Source organism: Amphiura filiformis, chromosome 13 (assembly GCF_039555335.1).
Source record: "Amphiura filiformis chromosome 13, Afil_fr2py, whole genome shotgun sequence".
NCBI lineage: Eukaryota > Metazoa > Echinodermata > Ophiuroidea > Amphilepidida > Amphiuridae > Amphiura > Amphiura filiformis.
The window spans coordinates 18982633-19009294 of NC_092640.1; positions in this window are offsets into that span (position 1 = coordinate 18982633).

Consider the following 26662-nt stretch of genomic DNA (forward strand, 5'->3'; position numbering starts at 1 on the left):
TTTGTATATTACTTTTCTCTGAGGGCTTGCAGCAAAATTGATATTTTATTTTCCTTGGTATGGGTTTGTGGCTAGTAGTCAGGTAATGATGATGATATGATGATGATGACGACGACGACGACGACGACGATGATGATGATAATGATGACGATGACGATGATGATGATGATGATGATGATGATGATGATGATGATGGATAATACAACTGATGTCAGATGATTATTAGAGTCGTGATGGTGACGATGATGGCAGTGATGAGGATTTAATTTTGTATGAAATTCTCACCCCCCCTCCCGCACCCACCAGTCAATGTTGTTTTGATACTGAGACAAGAACGGACAATTGGTCTAGTATTGGCTCCAACATTGCTTTGGGGGGGTTTGCTAAGCAATATGAAACATTAATGTTTGCCACTCATGTTACTTGCAATGTTTAAACAAAGAGCACGTTTCTATGGTATCAGTCACAGTATATGTTTTTGCTTAACACGTGTGCTATGACCCAAAAATACATCATCTCCAAATACACAGTTCAGTGACCTCGAGGCCTCCATTCAACAAGAAAGTTAACCTGTTGTTATAGAAGGACATGCATTTATACCCAATACACTCAGAGGTCAATTTATGAGTGCACAAACATTATAGGGTCAACAAACTGTGTCTTTATAATCCGAACAACATGTGACATATTTACAGCAAGGGCCCGTGCCAAGGCCAAATCGACTTTTACAATGTTTATTGAAGAGATAAGATATGCATAATCTCAGTTTGCGAGTAGATAAGAGGTCAAATTTTTCCATGTTAAAAATAGAATTACATGCTAGGCATGTTTGTTCCTCTCTTTCGTTTGTGTATTAATCATCATCATCATCATCATCATCATCATCATCATCATCATCATCATCGTCATCGTCATCATTATCATCTTTGATTTGATTTGATTTGATCATCATGTCATCATCATCATCATCATCATCATCATCATCATCGTCGTCATCGTCATCATTATCATCATCATCGTTGTCGTCGTCGTCGTCGTCGTCATCATCATCATATCATCATCACCTGACTACTAGCCACAAACCCATACCAAGGAAAATAAAATATCAATTATGCTGCAAGCCCTCAGAGAAAAGTAATATACAAATGTTTAAAATCATGTTTTATTACAACGTATCTAATAGTAATAGGAATTTGCACACAACCATGACAACTGCTAAATTAAGCTGAAATGAAGAAAATATAGACTATAAAAAGTCTAAAATGAAAATAAATGTTGTTAATTTACAGTTTGCATATCTGAAGTCAGCTGATAATACATACTAAGCTAGCTGAATATTAAGCATGTTTTCATACTTAAAGGCTTATCACCAAGCCCTAGTATTTCATATTTATAGCAGAAGACAACATTGACCAAACACATTGTAAAATATTATTTCGATCAACAAAAATCTGAAATCTATTCTGTAGAAGTAAATACTAAGGAAAAATAAAATATCGGGATAAAAAAAGGAGCATGTAGGATTCGAACTGGTGCGGTCAACTTTTCCCGTTTAATTGGTACGCGCTCTACCAATTGAGCTATTTAATGTTACTTGATTTGTTTGGGATAATTTAGACCATATCAATGTACGAGTTTTACGGTATGCAGACACAATAAAGATTTTAATACTATGTCTCTATACTGTTTACTCGGCTTGCATACCGTGCATTTTTCTATTTATGTCAAGTTTTGGAATCTAATTTGTGAAGAACAGGTCTGAATACCGTGGTTCTCTATTCAATAAGCCAATTATTATTGCATAAAACAAGTGGATTAGTTTTAAACACTTTTTATTCGTTTATAATGAATCTATAGTACAAAGGTGCACGTAAAATTACAACACCTCAATAGCTCAGTGGATAAGGAGACTGACAGTTAACGGAAGGGCGTGGGTTCAATTCCCTGCATTTTTTTCCATTTTTCCAAGTATAACGCTAACGGTCGACACAATCAGTTTAAAAAGAAATCAATGTAATTTTCTTTCTTTAAATTTTGTCGACCGTGGGGAAGTTAATGAATCAAAATTCCAATTTATTTTTAAAACCCTAAATACATTGCCAACAAATATATTCGGAGTAAACCGATGAAATTATGTCTGTTTGATACGTTTCAGTTGAGTTTTCTATCACGCCGCCACGGACCATACGTACATTGAATAACTTAATATACATTATAAATCGATTAAATTTTCAGAGAGGTTCTCGTGTTGCAGCGGTAGAGGCTGTGACTTGTGAACTAAAGGTTATAATGATAGCCATGAGTTCGAATCTTCTGTAGCGCTATCTTTTAATAATATTACTTTTCCTATCCTCTTCTGTACGATATGTTTAAATGCTTTTTACCTCAACTTTCTTTCTTTCTTTCTTTCTTTCTTTCTTTCTTTCTTTCTTTCCATCTTTCTTTCTTTCTTTCTTTCTTTCTTTCTTTCTTTCTTTCTGAGATTTAAAATACCTCAATTGGTAGAGCGCGTACCAATTAAACGGAAAAGTTAACCGAACGGGTTCGAATACTACATGCTACCTTTTTTTATTTTGATCCCGATATTTTATTTTTCCTTAGTATTTACTTCTACAGAATAAATTTCAGATTTTTGTTGATCGAAATAATATTTTACAATGTGTTTGGTCAATGATGTCTTCTGCTATAATTATGAAATACTAGGGCTTGGTGATAAGCCTTTTGATAAGTATGATAACATGCTTAATATTCAGCTAGCTTAGTATGTATTATCAGCTGACTTCAGATATGCAAACTGTAATAACAACATTTATTTTCATTTTAGACTTTTTTATAGTCTATATTTTCTTCATTTCAGCTTAATTTAGCAGTTGTCATGGTTGTGTGCAAATTCCTATTACTATTAGATACGTTGTAATAAAACATGATTTTAAACATTTGTATATTACTTTTCTCTGAGGGCTTGCAGCAAAATTGATATTTTATTTTCCTTGGTATGGGTTTGTGGCTAGTAGTCAGGTAATGATGATGATATGATGATGATGACGACGACGACGACGACGACGATGATGATGATAATGATGACGATGACGATGATGATGATGATGATGATGATGATGATGATGATGATGATGGATAATACAACTGATGTCAGATGATTATTAGAGTCGTGATGGTGACGATGATGGCAGTGATGAGGATTTAATTTTGTATGAAATTCTCACCCCCCCCTCCGCACCCACCAGTCAATGTTGTTTTGATACTGAGACAAGAACGGACAATTGGTCTAGTATTGGCTCCAACATTGCTTTGGGGGGGTTTGCTAGCAATATGAAACATTAATGTTTGCCACTCATGTTACTTGCAATGTTTAAACAAAGAGCACGTTTCTATGGTATCAGTCACAGTATATGTTTTTGCTTAACACGTGTGCTATGACCCAAAAAATACATCATCTCCAAATACACAGTTCAGTGACCTCGAGGCCTCCATTCAACAAGAAAGTTAACCTGTTGTTATAGAAGGACATGCATTTATACCCAATACACTCAGAGGTCAATTTATGAGTGCACAAACATTATAGGGTCAACAAACTGTGTCTTTATAATCCGAACAACATGTGACATATTTACAGCAAGGGCCCGTGCCAAGGCCAAATCGACTTTTACAATGTTTATTGAAGAGATAAGATATGCATAATCTCAGTTTGCGAGTAGATAAGAGGTCAAATTTTTCCATGTTAAAATAGAATTACATGCTAGGCATGTTTGTTCCTCTTTTTTCGTTTGTTTATTAATCATCATCATCATCATCATCATTATCATCATCATCATCATCATCATCATCGTCATCGTCATCATTATCATCTTTGATTTGATTTGATTTGTTCATCATCATCATCATCATCATCATCATCATCGTCGTCATCGTCATCATTATCATCATCATCGTCGTCGTCGTCGTCGTCATCATCATCATATCATCATCACCTGACTACTAGCCACAAACCCATACCAAGGAAAATAAAATATCAATTATGCTGCAAGCCCTCAGAGAAAAGTAATATACAAATGTTTAAAATCATGTTTTATTACAACGTATCTAATAGTAATAGGAATTTGCACACAACCATGACAACTGCTAAATTAAGCTGAAATGAAGAAAATATAGACTATAAAAAAGTCTAAAATGAAAATAAATGTTGTTTAAGATGATGCTCGGAAGAAGAATTCCAGCTGGCTTAAAAAATTCTCACACCATTAATGTTTTTGGAATAAATCCAATTGTAATGCAAAGTTTAAATCTTTTAAAACTTCAACGTTAATGTTGCATCATGGTACCAAAAATCACACGTAAAGCTGTAAGCACTTGATCATTGTTATTCTTGGCTCAAATGTTCTTTGGAAAGTTAAAATATAACATAATTATTTGCACAACATAAAGACTTGAAGTTGGAAAGCTTCCAATTGCAGAAATCAAAGTTTTCTCAGACAAACGGTTATTTATCTTCAGTGAAAGTATGAATGACATAACACCGTCCGATTATAAAATAGATAATGTGGACTAAATTTAATGAGATACACAAACTTTAGGAAGCGGTGAGCGAGTATGAAAAAAGCGCCTGTTGATCAAAATTGGAATGAACTGAATTTCTTCGGAACCTCTCAACCGAATCAAATAGAATTTTCGTATGTGATGCACAACATAATCAGCTATGCGCTTCAATTTAAATTTGTTGATTCTGATGTCCATTTCTCGACTTATGTTCAATTTTATTCGCTCGGTAATTTTTTTCTGGGACACCCTGTATAAACCCGAAACCTGAACCATAACCCTAAAATTGTGCAGAGTGTATTCTGTAAGTAATCCTACACTTTCTTATCTAACTTTCCAACCACAGTTGAGGTTGAGCAAGCAAATATGGTAATGACAGTGACACGTATGAGTGATAATACCGTGGTCGATTTAGCTAGTGGTGACAACCTTGATGATGGCGTGATTTACCATGTGGATTGTGTGGTTTCAGAAGCTACACCTCCCCAACTATAAAAATATCCCTGGGAGGAGATTCTCTTGGAGCAGTCACTACACCAATTCCAGGAGAAACAGACCAAGCAGAAGGTACTGGGATTACACGTGGACAGATAGTAACTTCGGGAAGGGTGACATTTACTGCAGATTATGCTACCCATTGCAATGATGATCTACAATGTGTTGCTGTGAATTCTGCAAACACTTTGACAGGCTCTGATGACCAAACAGTTACACAAGCAGCTGTAAAAGTATCAGGTGGGTATACCGTAAATTCATGCACCGACAATTTTACAGGATCAAACAAACAAGTTATTATTTTTCGCTATATTAATGTTCCCCTCATTTCAAGGATGTTATTCACTAAGTTTAAGCCGAATCGAGCAAACTTTAACAACTCACTTGCCCTTTGACCTCGGATGACCTCAGAATGACAGTCATATATGTAAGTTTTCCCTCATTTCAAGGACGATATGCACTAAGTTAAAGCCCTATCGGAAACAAATTAACACCTCACTTGACCATTGACCTCGGATGACCTCAGATTGACTTTTTAATGTCCCCCTCATATCAAAGTGATTTGCACTAAGTTAAGCATAATCGCAAACTTCAATATGTTACACCATTTGATCTTTGACCCTGAATGACCTCCGATTAAAGCCATATTATAACATTTCTTTAAAAATGGATTAATATTTATTTTCCATAAAATGTAAGCTTTTGCTGTCAAATATGTCCCCTTTTAACTTTGAGCCGAACGAGTGAGGTAAAAGCAAAGCAAACTGGAATTTACTACTAGCGCCAATGCATGTTACTCCCGTGGTTCTAATACGGTACGATCCTCTGAAGTGTATGTGTGTACGAGTCCCGCACGCTGTGTACGTATTGTGTTATGTGTTATGAACATCACATACGTGTTCGACTAATATTTCCATCGTAATAATAAAACGCCGGTTCCAGCGTTTTATTCAAAATCTCGGATTTTGATCAAACTACAGCACCTAAAGTCTTGATTTTTGCAGAGTATATTTGTTTACTAAAGTACATTACAATCTTGTAAAAACCAGAAATCAAAATTTTTTGAGGGCGTTCCCCGGGGCGTTCCCCTCAGCAAATGTTATAATATGGCTTTAATTCACCTCATTCGACCTTTGAGATTGACTCTTTTCAAGATCCGTTCATATCAAGGGCAATTTGCGCCAGGTTTATACCCAATCGAAAATAATTAGTTCAAACTTTGATCCTCAGTACATTTTACCTCGGATTAAGGACCTTAGTGAAGGTTACCGGAACTCGCGTACTTCCCCTACGACCGTACATAATTTTAGCTCAATATGTCAAACCACGATAAAACACATTGCCATCCATACAGAAGAACAAAGGTACAAAGAAGAAGATTTTGGAGCTTGAGGTGGTTGCACCTCCTGATATAGAGAATTAGAAATAAAAGACTGCCTGAGAAAGTACTCTACCAAAAAGGCTCTTAGCCATCTTGCAAATGGCTAAGAAAAAGGAAAACACAATAGCGTTATAATCTCCACAAACGTAGGTTTTGTGCACTGCTTGCAGTGATGCGACATAGGGAATTCAGTGTGAGGCAACATGCAATATAGTTTTGTGTAATGTATGCATGTCTAGCTTTCCCCTAGAATAACAGAACACATTTCCGTCTCTTTGGTGATTATTTCTTGTTAGCTGTTTTTAAAGCATTTCTAACAAGCTGCGTAAATGTCGATGCATTTTACATCCCATTCCTGAATTTCACGTGAAAATTCCAACGTTCCTGTGTACAATGTCCACGAGACTTAAATTATTATAATGATGCGACGCAGCAGCCAATAGGCTTAAACCTTAAAAAAGTTTGTCTATGAAACGGTTTTTTAAGCAGAAGAATCATTTCGAAATTTTTAACAGACTTTTTAGCCTACTTTTTCTCAGCTATTTTCCCAACATCAAAATATCAACATCATCACATTTAATGGTTATTTTCTTCTTCATATACACAAGTTTCAAATATTAAGAATATACACGTATGAAATATTTTTTAGCAAACGTCATTGAAACATAGACCATCTAATGGGCTATGATTAAAAGAATATTAATTTATTTGGTTGTGTGGAGAATGTGGTATTCCATTTAAAATGCATACTCCCCTGAGACATGATCTTAATCGCCCACAAAGGAGGTGTAGATTTCAAATTGAGTCGCCCATTTAGGTATATATAACCCCATTTGAAATTAACACTACCTGTGTGGAAGATTTAGGGCCTGTCTTCTATAGGTAGTGTATGGATTTTAAATAGAATAGTACAATGTATTATTGTGAATGCAGTTTGGTACCTAATACTATTTTTCAATGCTCCAGATTTGCAGACATTTATACATGCGCATACACGCACAGTTCTCACAAAACCTCTGGGTTCAATGCCAGATTCCTGATACCAAAATGGGAAATTGACGAATTGTACAGGCTGTATCAAAATGATTGGTGCGCATCAGCTTTGAGGTCGGATGAATCGCCTGCTTCTCGAAAATTCGACATTATGTCCTCTTTAAATGACTACAATTTGTAGTTTTATAACCTTTTATTACATAAATTTACAAATAAGGTTGATGGGGCACTCTTGTTTGTACAAACTGGCCATTCATGGGTACCAATCATTTTGATACACCCTGTATAGGGTGTTTGAAACCAGGTTGGATGCCTAAACAAAAATAGAAGGAAATTAAGACATATACACAAACACAAACACATCGAGGGTTCAGAACCAGAAAGCCGTAACTCACCATTACCAGCTCGCAAAAAGTAAGCATAAAGTTGGCTAATTGCGTTGGTTTTCAAAAATAAATATTTCCTCCACAATGTCTTCGGTTTTTATTGAATTGAATTTTGTCATGTTAATGGACTGTATCTTCTTTAGTGCCCTGGCGATTTTATGCTCATTTTTGGGAGCATGCGATTGCAAGTTGAAGCTTTCTGGCTCTCAACCCTCGACATATAGAAAGTATACTTCAAGATGAAGTTGAATTTATGTTATTTGCAACAGTTGCTCCTACTGATGTCGACCTCGAACTATTGGCTACAAGTGACCCAGCTGCATTGTCAGCAGCTGAAGGAACAGATATAGGAGCCCAAGTTGTTGGAGAAGGTCTTGCTCAAACGACATTAGTCCTGATTTGTGGGCTGAAGTATGACTTTGAATCTAGTACTACTAATTCAGTCACACCTGAGGCAAGCTTTACGTGGGAGAGACGGTCAACTGTAGGCACTTCAGGAACAACTGTGTTCAGTGATGCTGCTGGTGACCCAAACACAATCACGTGTAGTTCTCCAGCTATTACCACTAGTAATTTGGATGATTTCACAGTACAGCATAATGATGACAACAACCAATATCTTTGCGCTACTGCTTATAATAAGCATGTCGACGATCCTGTGAGAGAGTGTGTGCTTTTAGATGTCAATGGTAAGTCTAAATTACAATGATAATAATAGTTAATAAATATATGTGGATGTGTATGACGAGCTTTGAACCAGTAAATACCCTAATAATGCAGATGTGTCTAATAGTGTAGAAGTGAACTTGAGATAGCAATGACAATGAGATGAATCTATATTGGCTCTTCCCTTATTATTTTTACTAAATCTTCATACACTCTTATATAGCCAGAACCAATCGGAGCAAACGTAAGAAAAAGGCAAACCTTGCATTGATTGTGTCTAATGCACGGGCGAGCACTCCACGTACTACGCGCAGTGCTGTTGAACGCGTTTATTTTTTTTCTTGCGGGTTGATGCATATATATTGGGTGAAGTTCGATATTCCGAAGGTTCACTATTCCGAAAATAAAAAAAGGTCTCTATTACGAAGGTTTTCTATTCCGAAAACAAAAAAAGGTTCTCTATTCCGAATGTAAAAAGGGTTATCTATTCCAAATATGAAAAAATGGGTTCTCTATTCCGAAAACGAAAATAGGTTCTTTATTCCGAAATAATTCACCGTCTTCTCTATTCCGAATATGAAAAAAGGTTCTCTATTTCGAATATGAAATAAAGGTTCTCCATTCCGAAATCTAAAAAAAGTTCTTTATGTCGAAATGTGTCGCCGTGATCTCTATTCCGAATTATAAAAGAGGTTCTTTTTTCCGAATCTGTTGTCAATGAATCATGTTACGGTCTCTAGCAAAGTCCTTCGGGTTTAGTAGTATAATAAAAGCATGGACGGTATAATTTAGGGTGCTTTGGCATATTTTAGGGTTGGACGGTATGCCATTGAGTTTTGACAGTATGTTTTTAAGGAATGGGTGTCGAGAGCACGTAAAAGCCCTATTAAACCAGGGACCGTTTTTCTTAACAGCTTGGGTCTAAAATTCTCTATTTATACTACTATTACGGGGTGAAAATCTTACTTTTTACAGCAACAACAAATCCATAGGATATCCGTCTATATCTTGGTAAACCGTTGGTATTGTTGCCAGTGGATATTTTTGAAATCTAGAGCAATGAAAATCTAGAGCAATGAAAAATGTTGATTGTACTATGTTGAATTTTAGGTAATTTTATGAAGCTAATAATTAGGGGGGATACGCGTCCGCAAAGGATCATGGGTAAATTTAGGTCTCATACAGTGCCGTAGCCAAGGGGTGGGTAAAGGGGAGCAGCTCCCCCTCCTCCGTGAGAAGTCTCGCAACCCTTCTATGAAATTCTGGCCGCCCTGATATTTAAGATTTTAGGCATTTTAGTGTTTTACTTTTTTACTTTTTAGCCACCTTTTCAAAGTTGTCCCCCTTAAAAGTTGGCATGCCCCCCTTTTGCCCACGAAGTAGCCAAAGTCAGTTGACACGATGCCGACATCCACCATTCAATTTGTTTGTGAAATTTGGCCAACTTCAGCACTGCAGTATTAGGGAGTGTGTCACGTATATTATACAACATATAGCGGCCTAATTTAACAAAAACCGTTCGTTTTCTGCCTATAGGTTACACACTCCAGCATTCTTGTAAATAGCGCTGAATTTGACACAGTTTTACACACAATATGAATGGGCGACCACAATGAATTGTTTCAATAGAGAATAAACTTCACAGAGCCATCAGCTAACCCCCATATAGCATTAACTTTACATAGCCATTAGCTATCTTCAGTAGATAGCAATGACTTCACATATATATCACCTATCTTCAGCAGATAGCAAAGGGTCCACAAAGCCATCCGCTAGTATCAGTAGATATCTCCGACATCATATAGCCATCAGCTATCTTTAGTAGATAGCTTCACACAGCAATCAGCTATCATCACCAAATAGCAATGACTTCACAGGGCTATATCAGCTATCTTTAGTAAATAGAAATGACTTCACATAGCCATCATGTAACCTCTCTAGATAGCAATGATTTCACAGAGCAACCGGCAATCTTTAGTAGTTTGCAATGACATCACAGAGCGATCAGCTATCTTCAGTAGATAGCACTGGCTATCTTCAGAAGATAGTACTGACTTTACATAGTAATCAGCTACCTCCATTAGATACCACTGACTTTATATAGCCAACAGCTATCTCTAGTAGATAGTAATGATTTCGCAAAGCAATCGGCTATTTTCATTTAATAGCACTGACTTCACATAGCCATCAGTTATCTTCAGTAGATAGTAATGACTTCACAGATCAGTCAGCTATCTTCATTTAGTAGCACTTATTTCACATAGCCACCAGCTAACCTCAGTAGATAGCAATGATTTCATAAAGCAACCAGCTATCTTTAGTAGATAGCAATGACTTGATATATCCATCAGCTTTCTTTAGTAGTTGGCAAGGACTTTAAATTCAAGCTCTATCGGGCTTATATTTCCATGGAAACTGTAGAATGTCTGTCGAGGAATAAAGCATGTCAAGCGTAAATTCTGAGGTATAAGCCTAAGCAATGCTGGCATCATGGTAACGCCCCCAATGTTATGCAAATGAGTGTTTCTGACCAATGTTAGACTAATATTTTAGCCGACATTTGGCAAATTTGAAATCGGCAATTTTACGCGCTTCGCGCAGAGTTTGTTTCAAGAAGTTTAACCTAGGAGCAAAATTAGGTACATTCGAATTGTAAATTTTCGCGCGCTTCACGCGCTTTTGTCCCATTCAATTGGTATACTTGATCATTTGCATGAACATGTTGAAATTGGTATTGAAATTGGCAGACATTCTATTTTCATACTTGATCATTTTAGCTTGAAATTGGTATTGAAATTGGTATTGACTTTCTGCACTTCGCGCGGAAAGTAGTCAAAGAAACTTAATCTGGGACCAAAACGCCACTTTAAATTTCACATTTTTGTGCGGGTCTTTTTCACAGGGATCTCGGGTCAAACTTAGCAGCCAGTCATGCCAAACAATACAGAAATTATATTTCACGGTCAACTGACGTAAAAAAATGATATCCGGGCATGCGCCGTTTAGAGCTAGACAGTCGTGACTCGCAAAGGCACTTATCAATCGGATTAGATCATTGTTTCCATCAATAGGCGGATACACGCATTATTTATTTGATGTGGGCAGCGAGCGACCTCGTATTTTTATCATCTTCTCTGGTTTCACGAAACTGTGTACCAAAATTAGTTGTGATCAGCCGTGTTGATAAAAATGCGCAATAAAAGATTATATTTTACCTAACAATTTTACCTAAGATTGTAAAATTGCCCAAATTTGTTAACATTTTTGCAAATTTATGTAGATTAAGATTAGGAACAGCAATGTTAAAAATTTGCTTCATTTCAAAATAATGTGATTATGTGATGTAAGCCTACATAGGCCCTAATGGTTAAATTTTTCAGTTTTATTGGTAATACTTAATGACCATGCATGATGACGGTAAGGTGACCATCTTAATATATGCAAATTGAATGCAAAGTAGCTAATTTTCTATTGTTCTTCACGTGCAAAATATTGCAGACTCCACAGTTACAAAATTCAAACTGTTTTCTACCTTTAGAAGTAATCAGAAGAACTCCAGATACTTCTGTCGAAATTGAAAAAAAAAATAACCATACATCTATTAAGGTTCTTCCGCACAATACAAATTGGTTTAGCGGTACTTTGTTCAACCCAAAGGACCTTGTTAGAGGGCGTAAAGATGATTCAACATCGCCAGATTCGTAAAAATGAACCTTTCTAATAATTCGGAATAGAGATCACGGTGACTCCTTTCGGAATAAAGAACCCTATTTAGATTTAGGTATGGAGAACTTTTTTTTCATATTCGGAATAGAGAACCTTTTTTCATATTCGGAGTAGAGAACACGGTGACTTGTTTCGGAATAAAGAACCTATATTCGTTTTCACACCCCCTATGAAAGACATGACCTTAATCTTCCACAGTGTGAACTTACTCTATTTGAAATATTATTCACTCTCACTGTGTGAGATTAGGGTCATATCTTCCAGGGGTGTACTCAATGGTGAGTTTGATATTTGGATACTTGTCATATGCTCAAATTAGATCCACTTTCGGAATAAGTATTTAAAATACCACCACCCGTAATGTTAAAACCTAACACTAACCCTAACCATGTACAAAACCTAGACCTTTAACAAAAACTTATCCGAAACCTGAACCATAACCCTAAAAGCCTTGGTCCAGATGGTATTCTGTAAATAATGCTCTACCTTTTCTTATCTAACTTTCCTGCCACAGTTGAGGTTGAGCAAGCAAATATGGTAATGACAGTGACACGTATGAGTGATAATACCGTGGTCGATTTAGCTAGTGGTGACAACCTTGATGATGGCGTGATTTACCATGTGGATTGTGTGGTTTCAGAAGCTACACCTCCCCCAACTATAAAAATATCCCTGGGAGGAGATTCTCTTGGAGCAGTCACTACACCAATTCCAGGAGAAACAGACCAAGCAGAAGGTACTGGGATTACACGTGGACAGATAGTAACTTCGGGAAGGGTGACATTTACTGCAGATTATGCTACCCATTGCAATGATGATCTACAATGTGTTGCTGTGAATTCTGCAAACACTTTGACAGGCTCCGGTGACCAAACAGTTACTCAAGCAGCTGTAAAAGTATCAGGTGGGTATACCGTAAATTTACGCACCGACACGTTTACAGGATCAAACAAGTTATTATATTTCGCTATATTAATGCTCCCCTCATTTCAAGGATGTTATGTACTAAGTTTAAGCCGAATCGGGCAAACTTTAACTACTCACTTGCCTTTTGACCTCGGATGACCTTTTAACGTTCACAAATTAATTTATTAGTTCTCATATTAAGGATGATTGACACTAAATTAAGCCTAATAATGTTATGCTATTTGCAACAGTTGATCCTGCTGATGTGGACCTAGAACTATTGGCTTCAAGTGACCCAGCTGCATTGCCAGGCGCTGAAGGAACAGATATAGGAGTCCAAGTTGTTGGAGAAGGTATATCTCAAACGGAATTAGTCCTGGTTTGTGGGAAGAGTTATGACTTTGAATCTAGTACAACTAATGCAGTTACACCTGAGGCAAGCTTTACGTGGGAAAGACGGTCAACTGTAGGCATTTCAGGAACAACTGTGTTCAACGATCCTGCTGCTGACCCAGACACAGTCACGTGTAGTTCTTCACTAGTTATTATTGCTATTACCACTAGTAATTTAAATGATTTCACAGCACAGTATAATGATGACAACGACCAATATCTTTGCGCTGTTGCTGATAATAAGCATGTCAACGATCCTGTGAGAGAGTGTGTGCTTTTAGATGTCAATGGTAAGTCTGAAGAGCCGTATGATAATAATAGTTAATAAATACATGCAATTAATGTGTATGACCAGCTTTGAACCAATAAGTCTTATAATGCAAATGTGCTTAATAACTTAGAGCAAAAGTGAATTTGAGATAGACGTGATGAGGTAGTTTAATGAACCTAGGGAAATTCCTTATTAACTTTATCACATGGAATAATAATCCTTGTATAATTACACATCACTTAAGATGACACAGGAATCGGATCTAAATGTATACTTTTTGTGACACACTCTGTATTACCTGCCTTGTATGTGTTGTAATCATTGTAGTCAAAGGAGTCGATGTTGAGCATTATTATGTTTTGATGAATCCAAGTGTGTGAAAATATTGGATCCAACACATAATAATGATAAAATTGGATGCTTTACACCCAATATATATTGGTCTTGCTATGCGTTTTAAAATATTGGTACTCGACTACGTCTCGTCCAATATTTTAAAACTCATAGCTCGACCAATAAATATGGGCTTAATCGATCCAATTTTATATCAAAATTGGTTTCCAGTTGTATTTAATAAAAATATTTCGCGAAAAATGTTTGGAAAAATATTTTACAATTACATTTTGAAAACATTTTAAAAATATTGTTGCAGTGTGTTTTTATACAATACGATTTAAAGCGTTTCCATGACCTTTATATAATCCGACATTTAATGTTATTAAAACGTTTTTATCTAAACCAAAACCCAAAATGTGACCCGATCTGGTTCATGGGGCCAAAGGAGGCATTTTTGAAAATTGAGTTACTGTAATTATTATATTATACATACAATAGGCTATCATTTACTGAAAACAACAAAGGTCTAGCATATTTTTTCTGAAGTTCTGAAGTTTTTTATGTCTATTTTCGTATGTATTTTATTGTCTTTTACTCCATTATTTTACTATTATCTCAGTTTCAAATTTGCCGCCTTTGGCCCCCATGGACCAGATCATGTCACAAATATGACATGTTTATAACGTTTTAAAAACATTGCTGTGTTTGCTGGGACCTTAGCCATTGTACCGACCCTCGGCGACTAACAATCAAATTGGACTTGATGATTAACGTTTCCATTGGAATCCACACACACTTTATGAAAGGCACGACCTTACAGTGTGAATTTCAAATGCAGTTAACTAAATGAGTTACTCCATTTGAAATATTATCCACTCTCCCTGTGTGGGAAATTAGGGTCATGTCTTTCTTAGGTGTATACATTTCTCTCAAATAACCCTTCACTAAACATGTTCAATGATGAGGTTGATTTTTAGATAATTGTCATATGCACAATTTTAATCCACCTTTGGAATACTCGATGGCAGAGTGATTGGGATGCACCGCTTTTGGAAACACTTAGGATGAGCAATCGCCGAATTTGGCGATGTACCTCTCGTCGCGCTTTGGCATTTATACTTATCACGGCGATAGCGATTGCAGACGACAATTAAAATATTATAAACGCCACCTAATACATTTGTAGAATATCCATTACTGTCAATAATTATTGCTTTGAATTATTTCATCACCGAAAGTTCATGTTCGAGAAAGATAATAGCTCACGTTGGTTGAAATGATTTGTTGATGCATTCACGTGTCAAGCGAAAGCGCTCGGAAGTTGAGATTGCTCCAACTCGCAAAAGCGACGTCGTTTTGCCTCAGTGATTTGTATCGATTGATCGGCTTGACGCTCTCAAAATGAAGTCAACAATGAGCATGCGTGAGAATTGCTTTTCTGCAAAAGCAATAGAGTATAAATTCAGCTAAACGAGTGAATACCCCCCCCCCCCCACAATAATATTAAACATAACACTAACCCTAACCATACACCTTAAGGTTATCAATTATTTTAAACTGTTGTGATTTGGTAGTTCACAGCATCTTATGAATGGTAGTGAGCTTTGGCAAAAACTGCATTGCTCAATTCATAGCGAGCGTGTAGAAGAATTAAAATATCACAGATATATTTTTATAGGTGCTGCGGTTCTTGAGTTACGTTGTTAATAGGGCTGAAACAACAACACTTTTGTAAAACGTACATAACTCATTAACAACAATAAATTAAGCAAGTTTGCGAAGTATACGATTTATAGAATGAACTTTTGCAAAACATCAGGGTGTTAATTTTCAATAATATATTGATCTATATAATGAAATTTTTAGGTTGCTTCGACCAACAATACCTCGTCTACCCTTAAACCGTTATTCTTATCCGAAAGCTGTATTGTAATCCTAAAACAGCCTTGCTGCAGAGGGTATTCTCTAATGTATGCTCCACTTTCTTATCTAACTTTCCTACCACAGTTGAGGTTGAGCAAGCAAATATGGTAATGACAGTGACACGTATGAGTGATAATACCGTGGTCGATTTAGCTGGTGGTGACAATCTTGATGATGGCGAGATTTACTATGTGGCTTGTGTGGTTTCAGAAGCTACACCTCCTCCAACTATAAAAATATCCCTTGGTGGAACTTCTCTTGGAGCAGTCACTACACCAACTCCGGGACAAACAGACCAAGCAGAAGGTAGCGGGATTACACGTGCACAGATCGTAACTTCGGGAAGGGTGACATTTACTGCAGATTATGCTACCCAATGCAATGGTGATCTAGTATGTAGTGCTGCGAATTCTGCAAACACTTTGACAGGCTCTGGTGACCAAACAGTAACGCAAGCAGCTGTAAAAATAGCAGGTGGGTATACCGTAGAGCATAGTTCATTGCATAGAGTAATTCATGCAGGGGCAATAAGTTATCATTTTCACAATATTTGTAATATTCTCCTCATTTCAAGGATGTTTTGCATTTGCAAGTTGTAGCCCCAATCTCGCACACTTTAACACTGAACTTATCCATTGACCTCAAATGACCTCAGATTGACTTTTTCATGTTCCCCTTATATAGGATCCACAACTTATAAGTTCCCCCTAAATACTTTTAAAATAAATTGAAAAATATTTATTTGACGAAATGTAAACGTGTAAAAAAAGGTATGGATAGCTTTATTTAGGGAGTGTTCATAAATACTTTTTTTGTGTGTGTGGGGGGTAAAAAATGGGTCCTAAAAATTCAGTCCTTAATAGGGGGATCAAAAATATTTGAGGGTAAAATTCTGGGGTAAAATGTACGAGAAGGCATCTACATTTATTGCGCATGAATGTTTTAAGTGTTCAATTTTGTAATCTCAAACTACAAATCAACAAAATGTGTGCACTTTACAATTTGGGTGTAACACTATGACTCCAATGAGTAATAACTCCAAACGATAAATTTTAGCTATATGAGTTAATGACCATAGGGGTAGATCCCGAGGAATGGGGGATAAATCCCCCCAATATTTGGGGGTAGACAATATTTTGATAGGGGGATGGTCCATACAATGATGACGCCTGTATATGTGTTTCTAACCAAAATTAACCCCATATTTGATCATTTTAAAATAAAAGGTGCCAAGTTTCCAAACTTCTAGCAAATATATTTCTCTAACATGACCTAAAATTACAGCTAGGTTAGATGTTCAGAAATAGTCGCACTTTTGTAAAATATGAGTGAGGGCAAGGCATAGCTAGCCAACTCCCCGTGTTAATTGAATAGAGATTTGACCGAAAATATTGGTATCGGACCGCTCACTTCTGAAGGATGCCACAAAAAAAACGGTACAAGCTACATTTTAACTATTCTAAATAGGTTCTAGAAAATATAGTTTTGTAACATGTCCTAAATTTTTAGCTAATTTAGATCTTTGGAGAGGGTCGCACTTTTGTGTTTTAGGAAGGATATGTAAACGACAGATAACACCAAAAATATGAAGAAATTATTTCCAAACCGTGTTAAGTCAACAATCATTATGTTGCTCATTTTGAAGAATGCTGGTTAACAAAAAGCAGGTCTTTGTCTCATTTCGTGAACAAAGCTACACATACCATTGTTTCCTTTCGTTTCCTTTATAATCGGTTACCCAACTGAAGCTATAATACCAGCTTTATTGCGATGTCGCACATTGAAAACAGACACTTGTGCACAACCAGAGAAGATCTGATTTAATCAGTTGAGCTGCTTCAATGAGTGTTATCTTGGTTTAATAGCTTTTAATGGGGTTTAAGTCCTGCAAAGGTCGAGATGAATTCTACTGTAGACATGACTGCATCATGAATCTCGAATGAGAATGACTCTTTTCATGATCTCCACATATGAAGGATAGTATGCACGTGTAGACTTACGCCCAGTCGAACATATTTATTTCAAACTTTGAACCCAAGACTTTGTACCTCGGATCAAGGCCCCTAAGCCAAGGTTACCGAAATCCTCGCATACTTCCCCTATCACCGTACAAAAATGAAGCTCCATACGACAAACCACGGCGAAACACATATCCAGGCAGACAATCGGATGTATATACAAACATGACGAAAGAAGAAGATTTTTGAGCTTCAGGTGGTTGCACAGCCTGATATCGAACTAAACTCCTCAACAAAAGTTTAGAAAGTGTTTTCAAGCATCTGTATCTCAAATTATTTGTGACATAAAAAAAGCGCAGTGATTTATAGTGCGCTACGCACAGGCACAACGCCTAGACGTTGATCCACAAGCCTCAGCACACTTTACAGGTTGTCGCTGACCACTTTGGCCCCACATCATTCCATAAACCATTAAACAACAAATCAGAGACTTTGCTGCTTCAAGAGCGCACACCCTAGACATTCCACAAATAACCTTTGCAACCAGGATCAGCTCCCCGAGTTTCGTACGGGTTACAACTAGACAAATTAGCAGTGAGTTCCTTGTCCAGAGGAATTTCAAGCTAACTCAATTTTTCCACGAGAGCGTACTATAGGCACCGCCAGGGTTCGAACACGCAACCTCTTGCACCATAGTCGAACGCTTTATCGATTAAACTAACTTGACTACATATTCATATCGTGTAGCATATCAATGGATAGCTACAATACTCCCCTTTACAATGACACCCCATTTGAAACAATAACATTTTTCACAGCTACGTACACGCCTTGTGAATGTAGTGGGGTCTCAAAAAGAATTTGCCAAATTGAGCACAACTACAGGGAGTATAGATTTAAAATTGAGCGGCCCAATTAGGTAACCCTATTTAAAATTAATGAATGGAAGTTCAAGGTCCTGTTTTCTATAGGGGGTGTATTGATTTCACTTGGAATAGCACACTGTATTATAAGTTCATGCAGCTTGATACATAATACTATTTTGCTCCAGATTTGCATGGAATTGAAACTGTAAAAAAAAGTAATTTAAAAGAGCATTTCATTATCCACAGCCTCATCCCCCACTTTTCTTTTGAAAAGTTGAGATTTTTATACCACGGGAAACCTCTGGCTACATAGTGTTTATGTGCCAAAAATTTCTTGTAGATTAATTTGTTTAGCAAAAATATCGTCAAATTTGAATTTCGTTCTGGTATACCAGAACGAAATAACAACAGTGGCATATGGAGCAGTGTAATACACACAACCGTGCATACTTCGCAAACGCAAAATCGGCATTAACTGAAATGTTGGGAATAAGCTTTTTCATGGATATCTACTGAAAAATGTCATAAAAAGAGAATGCTAGGATCACGAAATCCTCCTTTAAGAGAAAAATAGCTAAAAATTGCGAAATTTATTCATCGCATACAGGCACAGTGCTCACAAAATATCTGGGGTCGAAGCCACTTACTAGATACCAAACTTTTGAACTGATAAATTGTATAGGGTGTTTGAAATGCGGTTGGACGTTTAAAATAGAACTAACAAAAGAGAAGGAAGTTAAGATACGAGGGGCAGTCAGTATGTTTTAAGAGTTGACTCGTGACGTCATATGTGGATTGTTTTCATGGCATTTCTCAATGATTACATAAACACTGTACCTTTGTCTTTCAAACAACACATGTAAAAATTATATCATACACATGATTACGTAACAGCATGAGCATAAAATCAATAGACTAGGGACACTGCCAAATCATGCAAAAAGGCGGGCCTTTTAAATTACAGAAAAAACACGTGTTTAAAATGTCCGAGAACAGCAAAAGTACAAGGTGCATATGGCTAGTTTTAGGCAGGAATAAACACTAGGTCCTCAGTTTGCATTTGGTAAAATATGAGACTTGCCATTAAACTTGGGTGAAAATGAGACGTCTGGAAACTTCAACAACTTTAGGGCTTGAATGGAAGCAAAATTATTCTGCAAAAATGGCGAAAATGAAAAAGCAGTTATTACAAATGACATTGATTATCTCCAAAATGAAACAGACTAAAATTTAATGACTGGTCACATGTGAGAGCTGGTACTCAGTGCAATGATAACTGGTGCAAATTAAACAACAATCTGCGCATGCGTAGGTAGGATGACCGATACAACATGGTGGAAATGCACGAAAATTGCAAAATTCCATGTAAATAGGGCCTAAAATATTACAAAATGCTATGAAAATTTGAATTTAAATATGCATATGAATTTTTATGGATGATCTCAACCTGAAATGAACAGAAAAGTTTAAAAAATAAATTTCTCATTCAAACGATGGCCTCTCTCTCTGTACCACTACTTTTTGTATAATGTAACAATGGTAGAATAACGGTTATATTTTAATCACGGATTCAAATATTTTCTAGGAGATTCCGTTCTAATGTTTGGAGATTAGTCAACAGAACTGGCAAAAAATTTAAATTTCCACGTTTGCTATTTTTGGCAATATCAAGATTTTTATAGAAAGAAAAACCTTGTTTTTGTCAAAAATAAGACACATTTGACCACGCATTTTTAATAAACTAAAACCTTTATAGCCCAACAAACACTAGTTTTGTTTGTTATTTCGCAGGTTGCCATACCATCTTCGCGGTGAAAATATTTGCTCATATTTTTTGTTGCATGAAATATATTGACTGCAGGGTGAAGTTCTGGAACCTCTCCCCTCAGTCAGCAGGGCTCTCATTATTATTGTTGTTATCTGATCTTCTATCATTTGAAATTGTCACAACAATATCATCGACTTGTATATGAACAGTATTTTTCGTGTATCAATGTTGTCAATTATATTTTGTTTGGCATTTTGTTGTATTAATTAAAAGGAAAAAAAAAGTGTGTAATTTCCGCTTAGAATAATTTTGTGCAATCCTGTGCTGCATTGTGTGTCGTTATGTTTTTTGCTCACTCTGTGATCCATTAAAGATCACCCGCGACACACTGTGCGGCATGGACCTAAATAATTGTTTTGTATTTTCATTGCTGTATATTTCACATGTTAATCTGTCCTTTTTTTCTCGCCACTGATGTGGACTTTCACACATCTTATAACTGTGCAATATACATCAACTTTTTACCTCAGTCATTTTATAAAGCTGGTTTGTATTTTAATTATGTATATTAGATATTGCTGCCATGTGTTTATGCTCTTATGTATGTTTTTGTAAAGCGCTATGAAAACCAGTTTTTACTATGAAAATTTTGCATGCTAGTAATTAATTATAATGATTCAGTTGATTTTGTTGTTTTTTGTATAGGTTAAATTTATGAATTTCCTCTGTCAAAGCCTACTATGCGTATTCCACGTTTGTTGTTTTGTTCTTTTGTGCTTTAAAGCATACCTTTTCTGTGCAATATGCATTGTATGTTTTCCAATTTCTTGCCTCTTGCACATTTGCCTATTTCACATTTTCCAATTTGCGGCTTCTGCGTGTGCCTTTTTTTGCTTTGCTTCTTGTGTGAAATATGCATCTTGTGTTCTTTTGGCTTTGGTTTTGCATGTTATTGTTGTATATTTGACATGCTACTGTCCTCCTGTGCTCGCCTCTGACGTAACTGTGCAATATACATCAACTTATTTTCTTTATTAATTTTAAAATGTTAGTTCGTATCTTAATGCTGTATATTTAAATATTGTTGCCATGTGTTTATGCTTTTATGTATGCTCTGTAAAGCGCATTGAGATTTGTTTGTAATGCGCTATATAAGATTAAATTATTATTATTATTATTATTAATAAACTGGTAATTTGTGTTCTATTACTGTTCCAAAAGGCAGCATTCTCCATACTTTAATTCCCGAGAAAATATAGAAAATACAACAATACCTCATTTCAGCCTCTTATTTCCCTTAACAAAAACGACTCAATTTCACCAGGTGACTCTAGACATTGATTTTATGCTAATGCTGTTACGTAATCATGTGTGCGACATAATTTTTGTTAAAAGTTGCAATTAGCTCAATGCGTCAAACAACGGCGAAACACATATCCAGGCAGACAATCGGATATACATACAAAAGAAGAACATTTTTAAACTTCAGGTGGCTGCACAGCCTGATATCGAACTATACCCAAAAGGCTCTTAGCCATCTTGCAAATGGCTAAGAAACAAACAAACAAACAAACAAACAGACAGACAGACACAATAGCGTTTAAAACAACTCGAAACCCGAACTCGAACTTGAAACTCGAACTCGAAACTCGAACTCGAAACTCGAAATTACAACAGTGGCCTATGAAGCAGTGTAATCATGTAATACGCATAATCATGCATAATTCGCAAGCGCAAAATCGGCATCAACTGAAATTTTGGGAATATGCTTTTTCGTGGATATCTACTGAAAAATGTCATAAAAAGAGTATGTTAGAATCACGAAATCCTCCTTCAAGAGACAAATAGCTAAATATACTGAAATGTATTCATCGCATACACCCACGGTGCTCACAAAATATCTGAGGTCAAAACCACTTACTTGATACCAAAATTGGGAACCGATTATTGTTAATGCGGTTGGACGCTTAAAAATAGAATTAACAAAGAGAAGGATATTAAGATTAATAGACTACTCCGTAGTCCACTTGCCCATTGTGCATACTCTGGATATTGCATTTAAGCTTAAAACTCTGATTTAATTAATGTGTGCACAATTGATAGATTTTCACAACTGATCTTTTCAGTCACCGTACTCCCTCTGTTTGTTAGCTTCCCAAGTGGACTACTGACTTTGGATTGCGGTTTGCATGCTTACCACGGCTGTCTATGGATGAGATTGTCGGATTTCTGGCCTTCTAAAATTGGACATGATGTAATGCATCTTTAAATGGATCTGGCTTGTGATTGGTCGCCCAGATCTCGTTATGATTTCAATCCTCCGGGTACCTGCCATTACCATTAATAACTACATGGTACACAACTATACGGCCTTTGTGTTGGCGGGAACTTTAAACTACCAGTAGGGGCATGAGCGCGTCTTGTACCATGCTTGTATTTCCAGGATTTGTGCGCGCGGTTAAATTGGATTGATAAACAAGTATGTTTGACAGTGTTTTGTTAGGGACTTTGCCCGATCAAAGTCCCGTTTAAAATGCAATGTGCATATTCGATTTTGAACTCGGGACTTTCGCGATTAATAAACTGGTAGATTCTAAAATCAGAATTGTTCAGTATTGAAGTGCTAATATAATTATGACATTATGATATGTTGCATTCAATAAAATAAGCCTATACGTATACTTTACTTTTACAGTCATTATAATTATATAAACTTTTTTATAACGATTTTATACTAGTATATTGATGTAATAAATATCAGTATAATTTAGAGTTCAACTGAATGCTTTCATCATGATTAATAACATGTTTTATTGATCAAAAATCGACTATGGCATAGTCTATAAGATTAAGGAAATTAAATATATATACACACAAACACACATAAGTAAACACCAAGATGAAGTTGAATTTTATGTTACTTGCAACAGTTGATCCTGCTGATGTGGACATAGAACTGTTGGATACAAATGGCCCAGCTGCATTGCCAGAAGATGAAGGAACAGATATAGGAGCCCAAGTTGTTGGAGAAAGTCTAGCTCAAACGGAATTAGTCCTGGTTTGTGGGAAGAGTTATGACTTTGAGTCTTGTACTACTGATGCAGCCGACCCTGAGGCAAGCTTTACGTGGGAAAGACGGTTAAGCGTAGGCACTTCAGGAATAACTTAACTGTGTTCAATGATCCTGCTACTGACCCAGACACAATCACGTGCAGTTCTCCAATCACCACTAGTAATTTGGATGATTTCACAGTACAATATAATGTTGACAACAACCAATATCTTTGCGCTATTGCTGATAATAAGCATATCAACGGTCCTGTGAGAGAGTGTGTGCTTCTAGATGTCAATGGTAAGTCTAAAGTACTATATGCAAATGTGTATGACCAGCTATGAACCAATAATTATTGTAATAACTCAGATGTGTCTAATAATCTAGAGCAAAAGTGAATTTGAGATAGACTGGACAATGATAATAGTGTAATGAGCCTAGGCCCATTTCCTATTGTATGTTCGCATGGTATAGCATAGCCGTGCATATAAGGGATTAATTCCCAATTTTATGGGCACCTTTGAGTGATTTTGAAGGCACTTTGCGTATGGTATATTGTATACATGCTGAAGGAGGACCAGTTTATATTTTCATGATAACATTCATTCAGAAAATGAGAAATTTAGTGACAAGGAAAACAACCCAAAGTGCAGCAAATGCACGAACTCGTGATACGTATTTGCCTGTATCATTCGTGCATTGCCGTCCTTGATAAAAATTTCTTCCTTTCAATCGGTAGATAGCTGTGTTTGATCGGTACATAGCTGCCTTTGTTTGGTAACGTTTGCGTACTAGCAATGAGCGACAAGTAGTGTAAGGTTTGTCTGTTTTATTGAAAAGAATGGAAATGCCGCTTGTTAATGATGCCTATTCTACATTCTATAGTTTCTAAAGGTCTAAAGTCTTCTACATTCTAAAGTCTTCTTTTCGTACATCATATCGGTCTATACACGTAGGCCCTATCAAAATACGATATTCCCGGTTTATTTCCAGCATTTTGACCATTTAAAACAAGAACTAGAGGGCCACCCTCTTGTCCCGTCCCCCTTGCCATTGTAAAGCATGAAAAATGAAATAGCAGTCCAGTGTTTGATGCGTGCTGTAGGGTATAAACGCCGTTTCAAATGTCTTTGAACATGTGAAAAGTTCCAAGATAGCAAATACATCTAAATCCAGCGATGTTGAGATCTTCGTTCAGTGTTCAAGCTCCACATCATATATAGTCCACCCAATCTAAGCAAAATAATGGCTTCACCTAGACAAAATTGCAACACAAGGTATTTTTGCTGTAACTATCTCAAAAAACCCTCCCAAACAACATATCAAAAAGGTAGGGAAAAGGAAGTGGTGGAAAGCATGCTAATTTATTAATAGTTAAACAACCGGATAATCTACAGTATAATAGCTACGAGATCTGCCCAAGATTATGCTTTGGCGACGTCCGACGAAATCTCACTTCATTGAAAACATACCTGCCGATTTTGAACCCACATGACAAGATCGCCGCGATATTAAAACCAAAAGATCGAGGCATTATCTAATGACCAGGGCTGGGAACTTGGGCCGTGGAATATCCGGGGTTTGCATCGGTTTGTATCGGATATTTGCCCCGGTGAGCCGAGAAGAGGCTCACGATTTTGCCCGGGAAGGTCCCGAACTGGCCAGGTGTTTACCCGGAACTTGAACTTTTAAACCCCAAATACCCGGTCCACGAATCGGCCATCTCCGGGTATCTAGGGCCGGGGTTACATTTGATACGTGCATAACTATTAAAAACCACACATCGTAATACTAATACTAATACTAAACCTAAAACTAACCGTAACCATATATTATAATCCATAAACACTTTACCAAAAACTTAACAGAAAGAGGAGCCCTGACCCTAACAGCCTAGGTGCAGCTTATTCTGTAATCAATGCTCCACTTTCTTATCTATATTTCCAACGACAGTTGAAGTTGAGCAAGCAAATATGGTAATGACAGTAACACGTATGAGTGATAATACCGTATTCGCTTTAGCTGCTGGTGACAACCTTGATGATGGCGAGAATTACTATGTGGATTGTGTGGTTCCAGAAGCTACACCTCCTCCAACTATAACGATATCCCTTGGAGGAACTTCTCTTGGAGCAGTCACTACACCAATTCCAGGAGAAACAGACCAAGCAGAAGGTGCTGGGATAATACGCGAAGAGATCGTAACTTCGGGAAGGGTGACATTTACTGCAGATTATGCTACCCAATGTAATGGTGATCTGCAATGTGTTGCTGTGAATTCTGCAAACACTTTGACAGGCTCCGATGATCAAACAGTAACAGAAGTAAACGTAAAAATATCAGGTGGGTATACCAGGAAAGTTTCAGTTATTATTTTACACTATTTGTATTGTTCCCCGCATTCCAAGTTTAAGCATAGATTTTAAATCTATGCTTTTAGCCTAATCGGACGAACATCAATACTTTACCTTATTTGATCTTTAACCTTGACTGACCTCCGATTGACTCTTTTCAAGATCCTTAATATCAAGGGTAATTTGCTCGAAGTTTTTTTAAAGCCCAATCAAACATAAATTATTATTTCAATCTTTGACCCCGAGGACATTTTACCTCGGATCAAGGCCCTTAGCAAAGATTATCACAGTCCTCACGTACTTCCTACTATCACTGACTATCTCCGTACAAAATTTCAGCTCGATACGTCAAACCGAAGCACATAACCAGACTGACAGAATAGATGGGATGCACCTTTTTCGTAAAAAGTGTATCACAGAGTTGCGTATAGTGGATACGCCACTATAATGATGAACCCTTTTCTATGTTTACGGCATTTTCCCGTTTCACTGACGTATAAATTTGAATCCTTTCTCACCCATTTAAAAACTAAAATATGAAGTAAATATAGAACAAGAATGTGCTTTGAACACTTGGGAACAGTTTTCATACAATGAATTTGACGCGACATTAGTGCAACAACACAAAAACACA